Consider the following 11,340-nt stretch of genomic DNA (forward strand, 5'->3'; position numbering starts at 1 on the left):
GTTATTACACTTAGTTTTAAAAATCTTTTCTTTTAGTCTTTCTTGTGGGAGATTTTCTAACCGACATAAACCATGTGAGCTATCATGGAGTCCAACGTCTTACCCACGTTGGGGAGAGCTGTCCTACCCTTGACATCGGAATAGAACCTTAACTTAAGTGATCACTGAACTTAGCCCATATTGGGACTTAAACCTACGGTGGCTCGTCGTTTCAAGGTATTTAGGATACGCTCATCCACATTACCTTCTCGGTGCTAAATACTACTCCCAAATATATATATATATATATGCTCATACTTAAGAAATCCACCTTAAAATAACATAAGAATTTATATAATGAAACTCAGTTATGCTTCTCTTTACTTAAATCATAATCAGAAGAACACTTGTGAACTTCAAGTCTTATCTTATATCAAATGATCAAGCTAAACTTTAATCATGCTATAGTACATTTAACTGAAGCTTAAAGACTTAAGTTTCCCCAGTGCTTATGCTCAAGCCTTGCCTTTCATACTTTCTTTCATAAAACTTATAACAAAATATCATGATCAATACTTTCATAGAAATCTTTCATTAAAATTCAAGTCAAACTGATGAAATTCAGATCATAATAAATCTTGCAATTCAAAATATTAATATATGAAAACTCTTATGCACTTAAATCCTTCAATCACATGATAATGTTATAGTTCAAAAGATGAGAACTTGGGTATGAACTCTAATTAAATAATATAAATTCAACTTTAAAGATCAATTTTTTTGGACACAGGGATGGAAGAGTACCCTTGTTCAAAACCCCACATACATAGATTTACTTGACTTGTAAAGAGAATCTGAACTTAGAGACTTGAGAGAAGTCCTTGTGGAAGAAATCCTAACCTTCTTGTTCTTGAGAATGGGAGGAGAAGAAGTGTTGTTAATTGGATGAGAATAGAGAAAAATAATGTCTCTCTTAAGTTATAAGTCACGGGTTAGAAGTTTTAAGAGCGAAAAAGACCAAAAGGCCCCTCAACTGAATTTATAGAAACTCGGTCGTCATTTGTCACGAGTCATCTCATAACTCATAACATCTGGTTATGAGTGGACCTAACAACTCGTAACCTTGGCAGAAACAAAAAAAGTATGCATTGATCTGGATAAGAGTTGTATCTTATGACTCGTAACATGTCACCATGACTTGTAGCAACCACTTGTAACTTGGAGAGAAACTTAGAGAACCATCACTGTTGACATTGCGACCCTCACAATAGACTCAAAACATCTAGTAATGACTCCTAGGGTCGAGTTGTCAAGTGACCATAAACTTCAATCATTTCACACTGTCATAGTTACGAATGCATCACACGACTCGTGATGAGTCTTGACGACTTGAGGGATGAGCCGTAAATTCTACATTAACTTTGAGAGCATTGGGGTATAGCATATATATTAGGAGTTGTGTCCCTTACATAATAACATACATTAATAATTTGAAGATAAATCTATTTCCAGCAAAGCTCAAAATTTGAAACTCAAAACATTCTATAATTCAAGGATAAAAATTAAACATCTCAGGCTACTAGCAACATCTCTGAACTTTGAATGAACCTTTCCGACAGAAGACTCCAAATAAGACTACAGAGTAAATTTCCAGCACTCTTAATATTAAAAAAAGACCCTCAATATATGTATCTTGCTATCTGCAATATACTTATTGTCGCTCTTATCACATTTTTTATAGAAAATTGTGTCCCCTAAATAACAACTCATCTCATAGCAGCTTCACATCTTTATTCTTGAAGGAATTGACTATATTAACTCATTGAAACGAAGCAAAGCAATAACTTTACAGGCATCAATTCTAACCTTGGATATTTGAGTAAAGTTTTTTAGCTAATGTCGTACACTCTTGCAACTTGCGTAGTAGGCTTCTTCGCTGCAACATAAGTTAAGAATTATAGTATTAAAAATTTAATATCATTGACAATATAAAAATGTGTTTAAAATTAGATAAGCAAAGACTTTAATAATTCAATTAATACATTTACTATTGTAACTCATCAACAATAAAATTATTTACTAGATCATGCACTTGATGATCTTCATAATATTAACTTAAACTTATAATTATATTTTCCTGGGTTTGATTCAATATCAGTGAACGTATAATTTTCATTATGAATACAGAACAAGGTAACTTAAACACAGAACATTTGTTATATAATTAGCTTAATGTTTCCATGAAAAGTATTACTAAAATCTAAACCTAACCCCACCCCCACCCCACAATACTTTTGATAGAATAAGTAAACCTAATTAATTACTAAAAAAAAAGATTATAATTTCATGAAATACCTATCACTCACATCAGAAACAAATATAACAAATTCTAGTTGAATTTGTTATATGGTATTTGTAATTATAGAAAACTACACGAACTTATAGTTGGTGACTTTAAACTAATTTGTTGTAGGAAATGTAAACTTGAAAAGTGGAATCAAGATTAAACAAAAACACCTGGTGTAAACAATGAGATTGTACTTACAAAATCAATATGAACATAACTAATTAAATACACATATTATTATAAACAAATATAAAATTTAATATTTTTAAATTGATTTTAACTTGTATCCCATATTGGTTTGGTAACAAAAACAAATTACATAGATGAAGAATACAAGATGTAATAGATTGATTACGTATAACTTATGATAATTGACAATTTAAAATATTTAAAAGATGTATGAAAAAATAAGAAAAAATAGACTTATCTGAATCACAAATCTATGAAGTATATAGTATAGATAATAAACTAATAATTAATCATACACGTACCCAGGTGAATTAGTTTAAATAAATCTTAACAATAAAGACCTTTTCATTGCCCCCTGTGATGCGTCATACCAGAGATCCATAATTTACAAGTCATAGAAAATACCTTTACACTGGCAATACTTATTTTTCAAATACTGTGTGTTAGATTGCATATTCATCTTCATGTTTGAAGCATGGGATACATTTTAGTCTTGCTTTCTTTTCTAATCTCTTGGCTGCTAAATTGGTATTAGGCTGTTTTTTGTTGTATGATATTTTTTTTTGGACACAAAGTAATCTTTATTGAATACTACAAGCCAATAACAACAACAACAACATACGACATACTCAGTGTATTCCCACAAAGTGGAGGTTTGGGACGGTAAAGTGTACGCAGTCTATATCACTACCTCGGATGGAGTAGTGTTAATGAATACTACAAGCTAATGTCTTTTTTTGAATCCTCATAAAATGCACTTTTAACAAAAGTCCTACTTTCTCGAATCTGAACTATACATTGAACAATGTCTAGACCAGACTACAATCAGAAACACACTAGTACCTTCTTCTCTTAGGGCGTGGTCTAACTGAATGAACCAGCTAGTTTGAGATGATAATACAAGTAAAGCTGGATATCATGTTTCCACTACTAGATTTGAAAATGTAATTCTCACAAATTGCAGTTTCTATCCATCTTTCAGTATTTTCTAAGAATGAGTTTTTTAGTTTTTTGCACATCCTACTATCTTTGACTTGCAAATGGAACTTTGAAATTTCCATGGCTTCCATTTTGGATGGGCCAGCTTCTATGAATCTAGATTATGTTTCGAGAGATTTTCTGAAAATATATTATATGTATATTTTGAATTTGAGTATCATGTTTCACTTGCTAAGATATTTTAACAAGTTGCCTGCTATCTTAAAATGAGAACTTTTTCTTAGTCTTTGCATTGGTATAAATGGCTCTTCATGTTTAGTCACGGTAATAGCCCTGAATCTATGTATAAAAATCTGAACTTTATAAGCGCGCGACTTGAATTATTTAGAATTTGCATTCTTAACAATATTTCAATCCAATGATGATCATCAATTCTAATTATGAATCCACTACTTTTTGACACCAATGCTTAGTGACCTTATTGGCAGGGGTAATGCCAACTGAGTAGACGATAAAAATAGAGTAGATAATGAAGATGCTGAGAGTAAATATGACTATTTTTCCTAGTTCTTCCATCTCCTTAACGCACTGAGTGATCTTATACTGCTTCCAAAGGACATGTTGTTAAGTAGGACAATAAAAAAAGAGGTTCGCTGCTATCGCGCTCCATTTTTCTCGCGAAAAGCGGAATTCGAGGTGACTACTCTTTTTGGGATTGTTTAAAGAATAAAAAGTCGCCACTTAACGAATTAAGGTGCGTTAGGGCACCATATTAGGCTAACTACGAACCTATTTTGTTATTTAGTTTATAGTTCACTAAAAATTTGGGTAAAGGTTCAAATTACCTCGAAAGAAAGGTGTTAGACACCTTTCGGAGTTCACAAAGGTGGTTCCCGAAAGAATTCGTACTTTACGTGGAGATTCTATATGATAAAATAAAGGTCACTTATTTATTAACTTAATATTACTAAGTGGTAGAAATAATAAACAAGACACGTTATTTAACTATTTTTTAAAATACTAATTATCTAAGTGATGACAAAACAATACAAGGAGCAATTTAAAATAGATAAGAGGAAAGGTAGAAACGACACAATTTATAACAAAAATTTATTAAACTAAAGATCCTAAACTACCCCATATAAAGTAAAATAAAAAAACAAATTTGAAAGATCAGACCAAGAAATTGTCTTGGTGTTATTCGTATCAATACCCAAATTGTCGGCCATTATTCAACCCATTAGCCAGCGGCCGGATTCAATATATGTGACAATGTCAAACGTCGTATTGTCAAAATATTTGGGTATCATCACTTTTGAATGTCTATCCACCCCACCTAGGCTGGTTGTTGACCTAAAAGTGTTCTTAAAATAAAGGATAAAATTGGCGCCTCTAAAATGCCTATCGTCCAAGAGGCATTGGACTTTTTCATTTTAAATTTGGGGTCTTGACAAATAAAAATAATTTTTTCTAGTTAGACTCAAGTCGCGTAAAACACATAGGACGTCAAATAGCATGTAATGATCCCAAGTAAGCCTCTTGATTAACTAAGGAGTTGATTAAGGTGATTAGTATGCTAAGACAAGTAACTATTTATTTGGTGTAGTTAATCTATAGGCATGCTAACTAGGTGACAATTAAGTATGCGCGGTAAATGCAATAGTTATTACAAAGCTAAGTAAACATGTCAAGAATAGGTGAATATGTTGAGGAGATTAAATAAGTATGACAAATTGAATTTTGTATGCGGGAAACCTGTTGAGCATTGAGATTAGTTGTTGAAAATATGATTTAGACGCTAAAAGCTAAAACCCTTAGGGTTGGAAATGTCATTTTAACTTGCTAAGATTTGCTAAAAATAATGCTGAAGTTAGAATATTTGCTAAAATATAGATAAATTTTTCCATCGTTTACCTTGCAGGAATTTATTATTGAGAAGCTGAAAATTAAAGTTTTATGGTTTAAAAATAATTTTGTGTTGCTGGAAATTGTTTTAAAGAACTGAAAAATAGAAGTTTAGTTGCTGAAAATTGTTAACAGAAAGCTGAAAAAATAATATTTAATTGCTGGAAATTATTTTATATATTGGAAACTTGTTTTAAAATGATGAAAAGTGATTTAATATGCTAAACATTTTATAAACATGCTGAAACTTTTGTTTTAATTATTGAAAATTCATTTTATACGCTAGCAGATGATGATTCCCTTATTAATTGTTGAAAATAGACATGCAAATATTAAACCGCCTGCGATAGTCAAAATTAAGCTCATCGGTTAAAACTAATCATAGGACAGATGTTAATTAGTGATCCTAAAGGCATGTTTTCTAAGTGACAAACACATTAATCAGCGAATCTTAGATTGTGCTTGCCTAAGTGATCCACTTAACACGTAAACCACATAAACCCCACCCCAAGCAGTCTCCTATAATTTTACTATTACACTGATATTTGCAAAAGTTATTATAACACAATGAATTAAAATAAATAACTAAATAAAGGAAGAGAAATGGACAACCCCTCCCCAATACCCAGGTGACTCTTTAAATCCTCTAGACTGTCTATTTATACCTGTGAGACAATATGTAATAGTAGTACAAGCGAGAATATAACGTAACACAGACATAGCAAGAAAACACCGAATAAATTTTGTAGCCATGTTTACTAGCATCATCATATAAGGTATTGAAATTGCATCGACAGATTACTAACCGATTAGGAATAAAGAAACAACAAACCAATCAGAAAGCAATAAGGGGTTAAATCACAGTGTCTAGAGCAATTAGCAGTAATAGTTGATCAAAGCCGAAGAAAGAAATCGAAATATCAAATTGAGAGTATATAAGTATGTTGGAGTAGAAGTTCAGTTGTGTAAAATAATGAGAAAGGGCATTCTTTTATAGTGAAAGGAGGTAGTTATTAAAAAGAAACAAAATAATTAAAAATCAATTAGTAAAATACTGATTCCTTACTTAGCTTGGCCAAATCAATTAGGAGCAGAAAATCTCACTAATAGAAATATTGAAAGAATACAGAAAAATCAGTCATTACATCAGTCAATTGAGATCAATCCGGAGTAAATAAACGAATAAAACATTACCATCAATAGAAGAGTGGGAACCTGTCAAAATTAAACATAAAGAAAACTCTAAATAGAATATAATACAAATGGGATTTACCACATATAACGGAGCAAAATCAATGGGAGGAGGAAATTATTAGTATTCGAGCAGCTCAAGTTGGCATATTTAAAACAGGTAAAGTTTGTCAGTTCGAATTCAAAAGGATGGGAGTAGAGGACTCAAAATTAATCTAGAACCAAATTGATCGACAGAAGTATCAACAATTGCATGCCAACACGGACTTCAAAAAATTATACAAAAATCAAAATCAAAGTCATGAAATTAGGGCTTTTTCATGTATATCAATCTAGAGACGAATATAAACACATAATTAAACGAATTCAGAATCAAATATCATGAATTTTAAAGTTAAGTGACTGATTTAGGCAATTCATGCCAAAGCAAACAAACATGCAAGTTAAGGTATTGAGAAATCAAATTGGTCAATAATCGCAGGGAGGTTCATCACAAACCTCGCCGGTCATCAACTCCGTCGAGGACGTGATGGGTGATAGGAGAGGGCGACAAAAACGGCAATCGTCGGTGGCCTGATTTCGCTGGTCTTGGGGTCCCTATCGGCCAAAAAACGATGTAGCGGCAGCATTGTTTTTCCTATTTTGCCGGTGGCAGTGATGGTTGGAACGGTCCGACGCTGCGGATTATCGAGGTTCACTGGCGCTGGTTGACAGAAATGGTGACTGCAGTCCACAGGTGGTCCTTAGGTGACGAGACTGATTAGAAAGGAGAGGAGGTAGTGGGTGGTGCTTGGCTGGACGGAGAACGGGATGGAGGGGATCAGTGGCAACGCTGGTGGTTTTGGGAAGGCCGGTCATCCGGTGGTTAGCTCCGACGGCAGTGGAAAAGGGACTTGCGGCTGTTTTATAAAAAGTGGGCTGGGATTTGGGAGTGTTGTTTAAAAGGAAAGAAATGATTGTGTTGATCTCAAGCTTTGGTTCAACTTTGATCGATGGTTAGGATTAAAATTATTTAAAAATAGGTCAGAACTTGGAACTTGAGTTTATGGTCAAATTGATGTTAATTTTTACTATAATTGACACAAATTGAGTATAACAATATAGGAGAATAAATTGAAAGTGACTGCTATAATAATAATAATGTTCTACTATTCTAGACCAACTCCCCGGGATGTGATATTATAATAATAATAATAATAATAATAATAATAATAATAATTGCAATTATAATAAGGACTAGACATTGTATTTGCAAATTGTGAGTGTGTATATTTTACGAATAATTTATGAAATATTAACACAATTGCATGAAAAATATTATATATAAATTAATAAATTATAAAAAAAAGATTATAAAGGTAATAAAAATAATTTTGTATATTTTAAAATCATGACTGTGACACATCAGTATTTATTTAATATTAAAATAACGTGTAAAAAATGTTATTGTTAGAAACTAATAATTTTGACTAAATAACAGCCTAAAAGGAGTATCAGGAGGTCAAAATTGGGTGTCAACAACTGCCCCTTCATTGCTTGAAAGTGATAAAAAAATTGTCGAGCAACGAAAGTTGATGTAGTATCCAATTTTGTCTGACCGAAAGAACGGTTTGTTGAAATGAAAACACATGAGGGTGATTTTAAAAATAATGTGTCCGAGACTTCAGTTTTAAGTCGCCTATATATCCCTGATTTTATGAGAATCAGGCCATGTGTAGTTCTAGATTTAGGAACAAACAATATTCCTAAAGAATGTTAATGATGAAGGGTTGGTATTAACAACAATATCGCGGGTTGGTGAGATTGAAATGAATAGAATTTGAAACAGCGGGCTGAGAGGTATGAAAATAAAATATAAGATTCGAGTGATTTTAAATGTGGAATGTGAATTCGATTCAGGATATGAAATCATAAATGAAAGAATTATGTTCTTTAATGTGTGAGAGAGAAAATCATCTTCTACTCTTCGAAAATTTAATAGGAATTCAATTTAAAGTTCAACGAGGAACCCAATGTCAATTAAGGTTCTACAGAAACCCAATATTGTTTAATTAAGGTTCTACAGGAACCCATTATTATTCAATTAAGGTTCTACAAGAACCCATTATTTTTCAATTAAGGTTCTACTTGAACCTGTTATTGTCTAGTAAGGTTTTACAGGAACCCAATAATATCTATCAAGGCTCTACAGGAACCCTAATATTGTCTATTAAGGCTCTACAGGAACCCTAATATTATTAAGGTTCTACATGAACCCAATATTGTCTATTAAGGCTCTATAGGTACCCTAATATTATTTATTAAGGTTCTACATGAACCTAATATTGTCTATTAAGGTTCTACAGGAACCCAATATTGTCTAATAAGGTTCTACAGTAACCCAATATTGTCTATTAAGGCTCTACAGAAACCCTAATATCGTCTAATAAGGTTCTATAAAAACCCAATATTGTCTATTAAGGCTCTACAGGAACCTTAATATTATTGATTAAGGTTCTTACAGGAACTCAATATCGTCTATTAAGGCTCTACATGAACCCTAATATCATCCAATAAGGTCCTACACGAACCTAATGTTGTCTATTAAGGCTTTGCAAGAACCTTAATATAATCTAATAAGGTTTTATAGGAACCCAATATTATCTATTAAGGCTCTACAGGAACCTCAATATTATTAATTAAGGTTCTTATAGGAACCCAATATTGTCTATTAAGGCTCTACAGGAACATTAATATTACTGATTAAGGTTCTTACAGGAACCTAATATTGTCTATTAAGGATCTACAGGAACCTTAATATCGTCTAATAAGGTTCTATAAAAATTCAATATTGTCTATCAAGGCTCTATAGAAACCCTAATATCATCTAATAAGGTTCTACATGAACCCAATATTGTTTATTAAGGCTTTACAGGAACCTTAATATTATTTACTAAGGTTCTTAAAGGTACCCAATATTGTCTATTAAGGATCTATAGGAACCTTAATATTATTGATTAAGGTTCTTACAGGAACCCAATATTGTCTATTAAGGCTATACAGGAACCATAATATTATTTATTAATAAATTATCAATTTCAATATCGTTAAAGTTAAAAGATAGAACAACTTATCTCTCTTCCCCTATTGGGGATGTAATCCCGGCTTCTTTGATGATATCATAACATTGCAGTTGTCTGCACTCAAAGAAATAATGATCTATACCTTGCTCGATTTAGCTCCTCGATCGTGGTTTCTATTTCATAGATCATTGAGATTTGTACTCCCTCATGGTGAAATTTGTTAGAAATTCTCAAAAATTTCTGCCCCAATTTAAAAGGAATGGTACTTTTTTGGACGTCATTGTGAATTGATACCTTGCTTACTTATAAAATTTTTGAGGTTTTCTTGAAACCTTAAAAATTCTGCCCCAGTTTTTGCTTTTGGAGTCTTATGTTCCTGAGTCACTTAAATAAATATTAGTCCAAGAGGAATGGTTGTTCTACACTTGAACATCTTGACCTCAATTGTAATCTGTCTTTATATGCTCAAGAGTTTGACCTATTAGCCTAACACTTGATGTGTAAGAATTGGAAAGAAAGAAAATTTCTTATTAGATTAATACCGGACCTAGAGTAGGTTGCCTACGTATCCAAATGAAAGTCAGGTCAATTATATTTATGATACAAATAAAGGTAGACAAGGTAGAAAAATTTGTTAGCCACAAGACGGATCAAAGGAGAAAGGTAACGAAAAATAAGAAAGGATTGCATATCAATCGATGTGATGTGCTTTACGCTTCTTTCGTGAATGTCTTGGAAATATTTTTGTTGGATCACCTTGAATAAATATTTCACCCGTAGTGACAGAGTCATTGATATTGCTTATTGGGCCTCGTTGCAGTTTTATACTTTTCTTTTCAATAAGATTCTAAATCTTGTACCTTAGTGCGGAACATTTCTCAATATCATGACCTAGAATATTTGAGTGATAAACATAATTTTTAGATAGATCAAATTTAGGGAGTGGATGCACAGGAATCTATCCTTTCCTTGGTTGCACAATACCTTTTTCCCTCAGCCTTTCAAATATGTTTGCTAAAGGCTCAGTCAAAGGAGTAAAAGTATGAGACCTCATTCTCTTCGATTAATGAAAACACTGTGTACCGAGTAAGGCCCTTGTTGAAAGTTGGTTCGTACTCGAGAGGCCTTATTTTGTGAGCCTTGCTGGACAGAGTAGGGTTGGGTCTGACAAGCCTTGCTTTGAGAATATTGTGAGTCATAAGGTTGAAAATGCACCTCACGAGAACCAAAAACAACATGAATCCCTTCATTATTCTGATAGACTTGTGTCTGAGGCATGGAGGGTGATAAATCATCTTCTCCTTCCTCGAATGGTCTCTTTGGTGTTTGAACAGTGGCTGACATTGCAAAAATATCAATAATTCTCCCCGCTTGAATTTCATATGCTAACCTCTTTCCAATCAAAATTAGACTCTTAAAACTGTGACTGACTAGGAAGAACATTTTTTTAAAGTATATTCCATCTAGTGATCTGAGGAAAATTTAGACCAACTCCTCTTCAGGTACAGAAGGAAGTATCTTAGAAGCTTTTAATCGCCATTGTATTGCATATTATTCAAAAGATTCATGGTCTATTCTTTTTACCTCAAGCAAATCCCACATTGTTGGACCGGTATTGATGTTAAACTTATATTGACTTACAAAATCTTGAGCCAATTCTTTCCAATTATGCCATTTGTTGATATCTTGTTGGGCAACCCAGGTGAGCGTCATTCCTGATAGGCTTTG

This window comes from Capsicum annuum, chromosome 6 (assembly GCF_002878395.1).
Source record: "Capsicum annuum cultivar UCD-10X-F1 chromosome 6, UCD10Xv1.1, whole genome shotgun sequence".
Lineage (NCBI taxonomy): Eukaryota > Viridiplantae > Streptophyta > Magnoliopsida > Solanales > Solanaceae > Capsicum > Capsicum annuum.